Raw genomic sequence first — 14,290 nt, 5'->3', positions numbered from 1 at the left:
CTCTCATAGGCTCATGAATTTTGCAATACACTTTTCCATTAAAATTATTTAATAGGCACGACCCCAAATCCTGCACTTCCTAGGATTCTTCAAAGCTCTACTGAAGCCATCCCAAGCCCCTTGAATCACTATTTACTCAACCACATCATTTGGCTAGAGTAGGAGAATTATCATTTTCATATTTGAAATTTGGGAACTGAAGTAGAATACTTAGCGACTTGTCCAAAATCATGATAGCCAATCTGGCCATGAAACAAATTTTGTTAATATTTGAATGTTTCTTCTATTTTCAGATAGTGAAATGGCATTAAAGTAACCTTTTATCTCAGACATAGCTAACAGAAAAGAGTAGAGCATATTTTAGTGAAATGGGATGAACTCTTAGTGATGTATTTGTAAGATTCACTCTCTGGCAATTTGAATGCACAACTGGGAGTATATAATTCTAAGTGTAAGTGCAGTTGGAAGGCAGAAGCTATGGTGTGGGAAGAATTGCATCAAGTCTGAGATGCATTGGAGTGTGTGAAGTGGAGCCATGCCATCCTTTCTTCCCGTCTTTGTTGTGTAGGGTGAAGAGGCTCCTCTATACTCTTAAGGCCTTCCACTTGCAGTCTTGAAGAAACTTCCTGGAAAATATCAATGTTTGACAGCTTTCTTCATGTGAACCTCTTAAGCCCTTTAAGACAATTCATTGGAATCAACTTATACCCGCAAGAACTCAGATAAAATAGATGGCAATGACTATGGAGAAGAGTATGGAGGTTCCTTAAAAAACTAAAGACAGAGCTACCATCTGACCCTGCAATCCCACTCCTGGGCATACATCCAGAGAAAAACATGGTCCAAAAGGATGCATGCACCCCAATGTTCATTGCAGCACTGTTTACAATAGCCAAGACATGGAAGCAACCTAAATGTCCATCGACAGAGGAGTGGATAAAGAGGATGTGGTACATATATACAATGAAACATTACTCAGCCATAAAAAAGAATGAAATAATGCCATTTGCAGCAACATGGATGGACCTACAGATTGTCCGAAGTAAGTCAGAGAAAGAGAAATATCGTATGATATTGCTTATATGCCGAATCTAAAAAGAAATGATACAAATGAACGTATTTACAAAACAGAAACGGACTCACAGACTTAGACAATGAACTTATGGCTACCGGGGGGGAACGGGGGAGGGAAGGGATAGTTAGGGAGTTGGGGATTGACATGTACACACTGCTATCTTTAAAAAGGATAACCAACAAGGACCTACTGTATAGAGCAGGGAACTCTGCTCAGTGTTATGTGGCAGCCTGGATGGGAGGGGAATCTGGGGGAGAGTGGATACATGTATACGTATGGCTGAGTCACTTTGCTGTGCACCTGAAACTATCACAACATTGTTAACTGGCTATACTCCACAATAAAATAAAAAGTTAAAAAAATATAATAGCTGGCATAGCGCTACAATAAAATAACCATTGGTTTTAGAGTCAGAAAAGTCTAGGTTTGAATCCTGGCTTCAGGTGCTGGTGAGCTGTAAGACCTTGAATAACTTATCTAACTAAATACCTTTTGCTATGTACTTAGTTATACATGTGAAATAATAAGACAGAAAATGTAAGCAAAGCATGCAGCATAAGCGGTTGTTCAATACAACAATACAAGATAGTTGTGACTATTATCTCACTATATTGGTCCTTTGCTGACGCAGGTCATTATAATTAATAACGATTATTTTTAGTGTTCTTGAATTTAGGTAGAATAAAACGATGGATGTTTGGAAGAGAATTTGATAAATAGTTCACCACTTTTATTCCATGGTATAGTAATGACCTGAAAAAGTTCACATGCTTGCAAAGAGGCTAAATTAACTGAGTGGATTGGGGAATGCAAATGAGACAGAGAAATAGATTATAGTCTATCTAAGGTTGAAAAGACTTTCAACCATTTCTGCATAATGTTAAAAACTATACTTGGATGCTCACAGTCCAACTTTAGTGATAAAAAGGTAATGAAAACAGATGTTAGATTAAATTGGCTGGTAAACTTAAACTGATTAATTCATCGAAGTCACTTGAATAAGCAGAGGCGGCCACAAGTACACATGTGGAAAATCTTCTTACAACATTCTCCTTTTTCCCTCACTAACATCAATTCTCTGCATTTCAAACTTTTAGATTTCTTTTTATCCAAAGCAACCGCCCAGCCTCAAATCTTACAACCACAGGATGACTTCTTACATCACGGGAAGGAAAACTAATAATCAACTTCATCCATAATATATTTATTATAACAATGTTGACTGATGAGAGAAAGTTTATAAAAAATATTAATAGTATCTGGAGAATAATTGCTCCCTGGTATTATTGTACATATTATAGTCTCCACTGCTTCATTATTTTTAACATAATGTCCCAATATCTTTTTTGCAATATAAATGCCTTATCTTTTAATATTGTTGTTTATTTACCCAGAAAACATCATGAAATCATCACTGCATTCGTGTTATTTCCTTCTGCTGCTAGTTATCATTTAGGAGTGTAAAAATGGAAGAAAATGACTTGAATATTTGTTGTTCATTCTAGTCTATGCCATTTAGCTTTTTATTTGTGAGTTCATCTGCCCGGAAGGTGAACAATCATAACAAGGTTTCCACTTGTGGCTATAACTAAGTTATTGAAAGTGGCCCTGACTTCCCACTGTGGACAATTAAAAAACTGGGCAAAATATACTAAACAATAGTTTTTCAGACTGTAATCTCAAAGAGAAGAGAATCACAAGAGTTAGTTCTAAGCTTTCTGCCTTTAGGCACCAAAAAGACTGTGGCACAGGGAGGGCAACCTCAGGCAGAGTTAAGTTGAAGAGACAGATTGAAGTTCAAGGAGCCAGAAATGTCTGGACGTCGTGGGGCAGAGCACCGAGAGAGTGGAGAGACATCGAAAAAGCTCCAGACAGCTGCACTGGGGGCTTCTCGAGTCTTCCGCGGCTCGTGTGTAGAGTGAGACTTAATGCCAAGAAAGAGACCACTACTGAGAAAAAGAACTTAAAAACTAAAACTATAAAATGTATAGGTGAAGAAAATAAAAGAAAATCTTTGCTACCTTGGGATAGCAGTTTTTGTAGAAGGACACAGAAAGCACTAACCATAAAAGGAAAAAGTGGACATATGGATTGGACTTCTTAAAATTAACATCTCTTTAAAGACACCTTTATGAAAATAAAAAAGCGTGTTATAGACAAGAAGATCCTATTAACAACACATGTATCTGATAAAAGACTTGTATCCAGAATACCTGCGAAGACGTCTTCCAGCTCAGTAAGAACCTAGGCAACTCAGTTTTTAAAAAGTGCAAAAGATTTGAAGAGACACCACCAAGAAAGGGTATATCAATGGCTGGTAAGCACATAACATGATGCCAAATATTATTAATCATCAGGAGTCATCAGGGAAATGTAAGTTGAAACCTCAGTGATTAATCACTGAGCACACTAGGAAGATTGAAGTTTAAAATACTGATAATAACAAGTATTGGCAAGGATGGAGAGCACCGAGAAGTCTTGTGTATTACTGTTGGGAATATAAAACGGCACACACGCCTTAGAAAACAGATTGGTGTTCCTTAGAAAGTTTAACACCCACTTACCATATGACCCAACAATATTACTGCTAGGAATTTAACAGAAATAAAACCATTTGTCCACACGAAGACTTGTTCACAGATGTCTACTGCAATTTTACTTACAATGGCCATATTTGGAAGAACACAAATGTCCCTCATCAATGGATTACTTCAGCAACACGGATGAGTCTCAGAAGCATTATGCCAAACAAAAAGAGTCAAAAACAAAAAGAATACATACTGTATAATGCCCCTTGTATGAAATTCTAGATCAGAAAACGAATCTACAGTGACAGAACGTAGAACAGTGAGTGGTTTCTTGGGGTGGGAGGGAGTGTGGTTGACAGAAAATTGGCCTAAGATAAATTTTGAAGGTAAAAAATGTTCCATATCCTACTTATGGTGGTGACAACAGAGGTGTACACATCTGTAAGAATCCTTTTCTCTCTATTCTTAAATTATACTTTATTAAAGTTGTATTAAAAAGTAACAAGGAACTGTAAAACATAACTGCATTTACAGAACATGGTATTATATAAGAAGGTAATTTTTAAACATACCTGAACTCTTCAGTGTATCAATTTCTTCATATTCATATATATACTCTATTTAATGAGATTTGAGCTTTTTTGCACTTTCATATTATGTAGAATGGACTTACTTTGTTGCTTGCATTAAAACTCTTTATCCTGAATGAATGCCTCTTCCCTGTAGGGAAAACAATGTCGTTATCAAATGTACAGACTAATCACCCTGAATTAAACATTTTCTTTTGGATAATACAATTTAAACCATCTTGAATATTATACAGACTATTGGTAGAAGTAATTAAGGACTAGAAAAAAAGGTAATTATAATTTCTGATGGATGAATTGATAGGGATAAAGTAAGAACTGACCTGAACCCTAATCTAAAACTAGAACTAAATTAAACAAAATCCTAAAACTTTAGTTGTGTTTTTAATTGATTTTCACACATCAGTGCACTTCCAAGTACCCTATTTTTACTGAGGACTGTAAAGCAGGAAAGATATTATAGTACTTGTGACAAGGAAGGAGGCTTCCAGAAATATCTTCCAAAATATATATGACATGGTGGTCTTTTCTAAGAACTTGATTTCCAAACGAAATTTCTAAAGTTGTTGTTTATATGGATCGAGGAGAAAACAAACCTCTCTGGTATACTGGTTAAATAATAATGAAGGATCGATTTCCAATTGGGATTTATTAGGACTGGTTCAGGCAGTCTGATTTGCACAGTACCATGTTAATGAACTCATGCATGTTGGAACTGTGTATCTGCCTTGCACAAGTCCATGGTAACTGATGTGCAAAGCATGGACATGATTCAGATATGCACAAGTTTCAGTTAACAGTACTGTGTCTTTGATATTTCCCTGCTAGTGGAAATTCCGTTAGTGAAACTTAGTTCTATTGATTAGAAATAGCTATGTGGATTTAGACATTAATTATTTTTGTTTTATTTTTTGTGTGTCAAAGTAATACACGTGTCTATTTTAAAACGTCATAAAATACTACAAGTCTTATCGTGAAAAAGAGCATCTTTTCCTGCACTTTGTGCCACTCTCATTCAACAATCATTTCTCACACTCTTTTAGCCATGCCTTCTGGTATTTACCTCCATAATTCTAAATAATATAACATTATTTATAAATAATGTAGCCATTTATAATGGTATAACTTTATTTGTAAATAACATAATTTCTAACTTTATTTCTTGATTTAGTAAATTTTGACCTCATCCCTGCTGGAGCTCTCTGTCCTCTTTTTTTATTTGGGGATTAGCTGCTTTGTCCGCACAGCACTCATTCTAGGACTTCCCTCCTATTTTCTCCTGTGTGGGATCTTTTCTTTCTTGGACCTGATGTCTCCCTTTTCCTTGGTTTGCTCTCTCATGTTTTAGCTCATGCTGTAATAGCTTCCTGAGAGTTTGTGGGAAATATTCTTTTAGGCATCTATCTAAAATGTCTTATTGCTCTCTGATCACATTTTGTAGTTTGGTTGGGTCCAGAATAACATAAAACAAAAATTTCCGGGCTTCCCTGGTGGCGCAGTGGTTGAAAGTCCGCCTGCCGATGCAGGGGACACGGGTTCGTGCCCCGGTCCGTAAAGATCCCACATGCCGCGGAGCGGCTGGGCCCGTGAGCCATGGCCGCTGAGCCTGCGCGTCCGGAGCCTGTGCTCCGCAACGGGAGAGGCCACAACAGTGAGAGGCCCGCGTACAGCAAAAAAAAAAAAAAAAAAAAAAAAATTTCCTTTAGAGTTGTGTTGGCATCATTTCCAGTGTTGCAATTAAGAACTCCTATCCCATCTTGGTCTTCATTCTCCCTATGGCCCATCTCCCCACTGCACAAACTTGAAGGGCTTTCTTTGTTTAATTTCGATTATACTGAAAGTTTATGGTGCTATGCCTCGGCTTGTGTGTAGGCGTATGCCTTTCATTTATGTTTTGAACATTTGGCAATCTCTTTCAATGAAAAGTCATGTTCTAGAGTTCTGAGAACTTTCCTTGTGTTATTTCCTTGGTATTTTTTTACATTTGCTCTGTTTTCTCTTCCAGTGAGTCACATGACACGTACCTGGTGAGATGCTTTAACTACCTCCTGTACGTCTAACTACCTCCTGTACGTCTAACTACCTCCTGTGTACGTCCTGGGAAATTTCTTTAACTATATCTAACCATCCTTCCATTGATTGTTCTTCATTTCATCCAGCATATTTCCAAAAGCTCTTTCTTTTTTTTTCACACACACACACACACACACACACACACACACACACACACACACACTGTATTTTATTTTTACATGAGATAAACCCAAAGGCTCTTTCTTGCTTTCTGAGTGTTCTTTACTCTTTTTCATAGTCTCATGGTTTTCTGGCTATACCTTTCCTTTTCTCCTTGAGTCAGTTAACAATATGTTTTTGGAAGTCTCCTTTTTCTTCCAGGAACATCCCTATTTCCTTTGAGTTCTTTGTTTATTTGTTGGATTCTTTGTCTTTCTTTGGAGACTTTCCTCAAGTTACTGGGAATTCTTGGGTATGCATTCATATTAATGGTAAGACACTAAAATAGGTGTTAATGTGTCTGACTTATTAGATGATTACTATTGGTTAAGTAATAGGTAAGGAGTCAGTCATTTGCATTTAAATGATAAATGTTTAACAAGTGGCTCTCAAGGGGGGGAACCCTGATAGGTAGTGTGTGCTGATTTCCATGGTGTAATATTCCCACCATAGCTGATTTCAAGTTATCAATTTGACTTCAAATGGCTGTAAAATTCCTGAAAATCTAACAATTGGTCCTCGCAAAGCAGTAATAGCTGGCTCTCACACACCACAGGAGCAGTTATTTCATTGGTAGATGTCTCAGTATCAATTTCTGCTGGCCCTGTTTTCAGTTTCTCCAGAGAAATATTCAACAATCTACTGCTTCAGGGTAAGAGGCAGGAGTGATTATGCATGATTGTTGGTGTTCATAAACTCTGAGAGAAACAGTGTTTCATATGTAGGTGTTGACAGTCTCTCCTTGTTTTTGTACAGAGCTTCTGTCCTCCAATGTGCTTGGTATCTCTGATTTTGGGGATACCTTGGTTCAAACTTGCCATGGAATAATCCTTCTTTGGGGCTGGAGGAAAGGTAATCATGGGGACACAGGGGATGAGAAACGGTTCCTGTGAATCTATCTGCTTCTAATATAGATGGTTTAAACCAATCTTTTATTGATGCATCATGCTTCTAAGTCCCACAGTATTTAAGTACCACATCCCTGTTTTCTACCACAATTGGTATCTCTAATTCTGGAGGCCTTCCTGGGTACACTGGCATGATTTTGCATGTTTCCTGGAAAAAGTGGTTTTCAGATTATCCATCAGTATGATTTATTCAATCCATAATACTTGTCCAAAAAATGTATTGCATCTCTCCTCTGCCCTCTCCTCTCTCCCGATCCTTTTTGCACATGTAGGTTTTGACCAGTTTTTATAAGTTTGATTTTAGGAAGAGTTAGGGAAGGGGCAAAGATAGATACATGTGTATTCTCATATAATTCTTACTAACCAGAAGTTGTGTTTACAAATTTCATATCTGAATTATATAATTTCAGATGACCCATTGCAAATTCAAAATTATGACATAAAAATAACTTTACTCTTGAATTTTCTATTTTTATCATTACTTTAAACCACATGAGCAGAATATACTGATTTTAAAAAACTAAAAAAGACAGAAGCATAAAAAAGCAGAATGTAAAAAGATCTCCTGAATCCTTATTTCATGCTTTTCTGTACTCTCTAAGGAAAACCACATTTACAGTATGGTATATTTCTATCAATTTCCCTTCTGTTTATTACATATGTATGTATATATACATATATATACACACACAATATGCATATATACTACATTCAGGTATAACATATGTACTATATTTTTACATGCTATATATACCCTATTACTCTATCCACTATATGTATTTATATGATAGAGTCCTAGATGAATTCTAAATTTACTTGCATTTACTAATTTTTCTTTTTAAAATTTATTTATTTTATTTTCTGCTGCATTGGGTCTTGTTGCTGTGCGCGGGCTTTCTCTAGTTGCGGCGAGCGGGGGCTACTCTTCGTTGCGGTGCGTGGGCTTCTCCTTGCAGTGCCTTTTCTTGTTGTGGAGCCCAGGCTCTAGGCCTGCGGGCTTTGGTAGTTGTGGTGCACAGGCTCAGTAGTTGTGGCTCGCGGGCTCTACAGCCCAGGCTCAGTAGTTGTGGCACACGGGCTTAGTTGCTCCGCATCATGTCGGATCTTCCCAGACCAGGGATCGAACCCGTGTCCCCTGCATTGGCAGGAGGATTCTTAACCACTGCACCACAGGGAAGTCCCACTAATTTTTCTTGAAAATGAAAATGCACATGTAATATTCTTATAGGTATAAATTTGTTGCATCCCATAAAGTTTTATTATTATCTAAATACTCTGGAGTATTTAGAGTCTCTCTGTAAATTAATAGTGCTTTAAAATTTGCAGCTGTTGGAATATGTATTTTTAAAAATCAATGCATTAAACCAATCAAATTGTCTATTAGTTGTGATGTACAAACTTTTCATGTTAAGGCATTTTCCTTCTATAAGTAATTTTTAAGCTTATTTTAAAAATAATGAATTGGTATTGAATTTTATCAATTATGACTTTAGTGTCAATTTAAAAAATCACATGGAGACATATATTAATGAGTTTCCAAAAATAAAATTTTAAAAAACCTAGCAAATTCCTACAATAAGCCTAGGTTGATAGAGTTTTATGTTTTCATGCTGGGCTAATTTTAAAATATTTTTGTAGATTTTTTGCATCAGTATTGCAAGTGAGATTGGTCTTTTTCTGTTTGTTTTGGGATGTTTCTGCTAGGTTTTATTGTCAATGTTATGATGACTACAGAAAATGAATTGATGCATGTTCATTTCTTATTTCTGTCTCATAACAGGTTTACTAGCATAAGAATTCTTTGTTCCTTAAATCCTTGAAATGAAATGAATTGATAAAAATATCTAAATCTAGTACTTTTATTAAGACTGGTTCTTTCAAAACTTTCTCAACATCCTTTATGGTTATCTATCCATTTAAACTGTTTCTTAGAATTAAGTTTCCTAAAATATATGTACATACTATATACATATGTATATAATATATATTTACAATATGTAGCTTTCATATTTATCTGTGAAGAACTATGTTTTCTCATAGTTCTTTTAATTCTCACTGTACCTGTGCTTATGTTCTCTTTTCCTATTGCAAAATATTTACCTTATGTATGTAATTAATTTTTTATTGTTAAATTTAACTATGCTTTATCTATGTATATTTATCTATGTATCTACATATCATCTATCTATGTATCTATTTATCATCTATCTTGTCACCATTGCTGATTCCAGATCAGTTTTCAGGGCAATTATCCAACTTATAATTTTAATTCCAATATTAAAGTTCTTAGGTTTAATTTATTCTTTTCTAGCTTTTTGAATTAAATGGTAAGTTTATTTACTTTTATTAATTTTGTTTAGAAATAAAAGTGCATATGGAATTTTCCCTTTAGTAAAATTATTTCTAAACCCCATAGTTAAAATTTTTTTAAATCTAGGCATAATATACATGACATAAAAATCACCTATTGTAAGTTTATAATATATTTATATATATGTGTGTGTATAAATTTATATATATGTGTGTGTGTGTGTGTATATATATATATATTTTTTTTTTTTTTTTTTTCTGGCTGGCTTCTTTCACTCAATATTATGTTTGTGAGATTCAGCCATGTTATTGCATACGGAAAGAGTTCCTCCATTTCATTACTTTGTCCTGTTCCATTGTATGAATATATTTATTCTACTGTGGGGGGACATTTTGTTCTCTTCAATTTTCTACTACCAGTTATACTGCTGTGAATATTTTTGTACATGTCTCTCGGTAAACATTTGCAGACATTGCTGTTACATATTTAACAAAGGTTGGATTTGCTGAGTTCTAAGGTATGCATACATTAAACTTTAATGGATAGTTTCAAAAGGTTTTCCAAAGTTATTGTATCAGTTCATACTTCCACTACCAGGGTATAAGAGCAACAATTGCTCCACATCTTCAACTTTTTCTAGTATTACCTTTTTAATTCTAACTATTTTGGTAGATGTGTAGTAGTATCTCATTTTAGTCTTAATTTATATTTCTCTGATGGCAAGTGTGGTTGAAAGCTTCTCATATATCAGTTAATTGGTCATTTGGATAGCCTCTTTTGTGAAGTACCAGTTTAAGTCTTTTGCATATTATTTTCTTCTGTGATCTTTTTTATTAATAACTTGAAGAGATCCTTTATCTTAGATATGGGCCTCTTATTAGTTATATGTGTGAAAATGTCTTCTACTTTGTGATTTACCTTTTCACTCTCTTTTGAAGAACAGACATTCCTAATTTTAATTTAATTGCATTTATATAGTTTTTCTTTTATGAATAATGTTCTATTTAGGAATTTGTTTCTACTTCAGATTATGATGATATAGATCATGTTCAAGACACTTCATTGTTTTGACTTTCATGTATAGATGTACAGTCCAACTGCAATTAATTTTTATATATAGTGTGAGGCAGGGATCAGAATTAATGCTTATTCCATATGGAAATCTAATTGGTCCTGTATCATTGAAAAGATCACCACACTACATCACAATACTGTCTTAGTGCTACATCAGATAGATATTTACCCCTATGTATTTAAAATATTGATAATATTTTAAGTGTTATTGTTCCTTAAATTTTGTTTCTTAGTTTTGTCTTGTATTTAAAAATGGAATTTATTTTTTAACCTAAATGATATCCAGAATCTTGCTAATTATAACAAATGTCAGTTCTGGAGAAGTTTCAATTGATTGATTATTTTCCTTATTATAGGCTGTGTTTTTGTGCTTATTTGTATGCCTGGTAATCTTCAATTGAATGACAAACATTGTGAATTTTACATTGTTGTTTATTTTGTATCTTAATTTTCTTTGTACATATATCTAAATTGCTATAAGTTTCTCTCATTCTTTCTTTATATTGTCTACTAAATCCTGCTTTTCATTTCTGTTTCCAAAATGGCCTGTTTCCAATTCTGTGAATTTTCATTCATTCCTTTATCACCACTTGTTTAGGTTTCTTCAGTTTCTGTGTGTTTCCTGCCTCAGTCTCTTGTCTTCCTAACCACCTTATGTATAGCTGCTAGAACACATGCATATGTATTATATATAATGTGCTTATACACAGGATTACTAGGAGTAATCATCATAGTTATAATTAGCAACTATGCACTTAGCACATATTATATGCCAGGTGCTAAAAATGTAGTGTTTCTAGTATTCAAAAAATCTCTTTGAATTGGATAATTGGATAATTCTATTCTCATTTTATAGGTGAGAAGGCTGAGTGTCAAAACCTTTCATTTATATAAGGTCTCAGGCCTCAATAAGGAAAGAATGAATCTGACTTACACCTGCTTAGCCCCAAAGATTATAGTCTCTAAGGTGCCATAGCTCACTTCTACAGGATGTGGTTTATATTATGAACGCTGTTATTTTTAACGTCTTTTCAAATGGACTGTAAGGCTTTGCGAGGTCTTAGAGTTCTTTTGTATCATCCAACCACAAATTGCCTCAGCAGACAATAAATATTGATCAACTGGTTGAAGTTTTGTGACAGAATTCCTCAAAATAAATAGGCAGGTAGCAGAAGTGTGCTCAACCTGGAGAGGCTGTAAGGCTCTTTGGCTCCAAAATTATACTCACTGGACAATGGTCCCCTGATGAGAGAAAATAGCTCTAGAAAAATGAGTTAGTAAAAATGAGATCATTTTCTCCTTGGAAAAATGGCTTCAGTTCAATAATACCTGGACATTATATTTTACTAATATCCTCTGAAAAGTCAGGAAATAGGAGGCCATCTCTAAGGTTGTTTCAAAACTAATTCAGTGAGCTTTCAGTCTTCACTTTAGTCAAGGCTGCAGTCACGAAATGGAAGCATCCATCAAATTATGGGACAATACAGACTGAAAGAACTTTTCCTAACCTTATACACATCCCCTCAGAAGAAAAAAAAATTAAAACTTTGATTAAAGTAAAAGATCTGTGACCTAGTTCATTCTCTCTATTTAGTATAGTTCCCATATATTCACTACATAATTTTTCAAATCTTTCCTTTACTTTGGTTAAGGTAATGTGATAGCTTCATTATGAAGTGTAAGCTTTTTCATCTCTGGTTATTACTGGATTAAAGAAATTAGATAAAAATACAAGTAAAATGGACATAAATCCAGAGAAGGAATAGCTAACCTGAGGAAACCTATGCATTTTCCTGAATCTGGCAATGGACGTGGGGATTTATAAATAACTATTATTAAGCTATAAGTGGTTGTGAAGACAACTTGTTTGTATGTTACGGGCACGTAGCCACCTGAAATATAAAAGCAATGACTTTTGACTACAGTCAGATTATTTAGTCAAGACTTTACTAATGAGTAAAACTTGTTAAACTATGGCTTTCTGAACACTCATCCTATGAATAAAATAGGATTAGATTGGATATTTTAAGCTTTAGCTACTGTGACTATTTAATTGTATGCAATATATTCAAGTAAGCCAATTCCAAGTGGAACTGAATGATCTCTTAATGTTAACTGTGGTTTTTATTGACTCATTTCCCTCTATGTTCCTTAAATATTTTATCATTCTGTTTCCCTGTTGCTTTCTATGCATATTTTTCAAACAATAGTTGTCTTGCCCTACAATCTTTTAAATTAGATCATCGTGTTACTGTATCTATCAATATTGGAAGTAAACACTATTATCCCTGTTAATATAAATCGATCATTTCATTTATGGTATAAAATTCTATTAACTGTCCATTAAACTCCCTAAACAAGACCTTAATCTGAGACATCTTTCTTTTATTTGTAGCTAGAAAATACTGCCAAATTCTCTTAGCACTTTAGCGCTGTGTTTAGAACCTGGATGTGATTAAAGAAAAACACTAAATGGATAGGATTTGTCATATCAATTGACAGAGCTTTAGAAAACACTCATAAAATGGTATATAATGAACTTCTCAAATAAAAGAAAGATATATTTTTTAAAAAGACTAATGCTAATTATTTTTAACTATTATAGAATAGTTTATAATCAAGAAATTTCCTATTTTATGATATTTTTAAGCTGAAACCTGAGGATAGTTTTTAAAAACTATGTGGGCATTTTTCTGGCATTTATATAACCTATAAATCAAATTCTTTGAAAGTTCCTGTTACCTAGATTGATTCTGATCTGCGTAATACTGATCCCTTGTTTTTTATTAAGTTCATTTTATTTTTTCAGATATAGAAGTCACTGTACAGCTCTTCTTACATGGCTTTGCTCTTGTAAGGAACATGAAATTAAGAGACTCTCTGGATAAACTCAGGTGTGATAGGAAACTGATTTCTGTATCAGAGTGGCTTATTGGATCTGTTTCCATGTTTGTTTTTCAGATTCAGTGGCTAATTTGGTTTCTAATCATGCTTTTGACCCCATTTCCAGACTGCTTGTGGTATGGGTAAAAGAAAGGCCCTGCAGTAGGTAATTAAGTCAGCAGCAAAGGCAGGGCTGCTTACTTTTCATTGCAGTAGATAATCAGAGTGCTGTTACTCAAGTGTAAAATGCAGAAATTAATGATCCTATATAATACATAGGGCTTTCATTTTAAAAACTATCAGTGCAGAAGAACAAAGGTAGGAAGAACAGCATTATATTTAGAATTCCAATATATAGTAAAGCTTGCAAATTTTGAAAGAGGTTTCTAAGCATGGGACTAATCAAAATTTGCCTTGTGTCCTAAGGTGATTGATTAGTTCAGAACTCACATATATGACTGACCCATTGCATCTTTGAAAAGGCACAGTTAGACATATTTGTCCATGTCTTTTCACTTGTAAACATGCCCTATTGTTCACTCAGATCAAATGGCGTATGTGAAAGCATTTAGCATGCTGAGTGCCACATAGTAGGTACTCAACAAATATTGCAGTGTTTGAATTAAAAAAATTCCATAAAGCGGTAACAAAGCAATATCCAAGAGCCATGAAAATAACATGTACACTTGTAA

The sequence above is a fragment of the Monodon monoceros genome, unplaced genomic scaffold (assembly GCF_005190385.1).
Source record: "Monodon monoceros isolate NGI ecotype Baffin Bay Population unplaced genomic scaffold, NGI_Narwhal_1 Super_Scaffold_14, whole genome shotgun sequence".
Classification (NCBI taxonomy): domain Eukaryota; kingdom Metazoa; phylum Chordata; class Mammalia; order Artiodactyla; family Monodontidae; genus Monodon; species Monodon monoceros.
The sequence above is the reverse complement of the archived record's forward strand: the minus strand, read 5'-3'. Positions refer to the sequence as shown.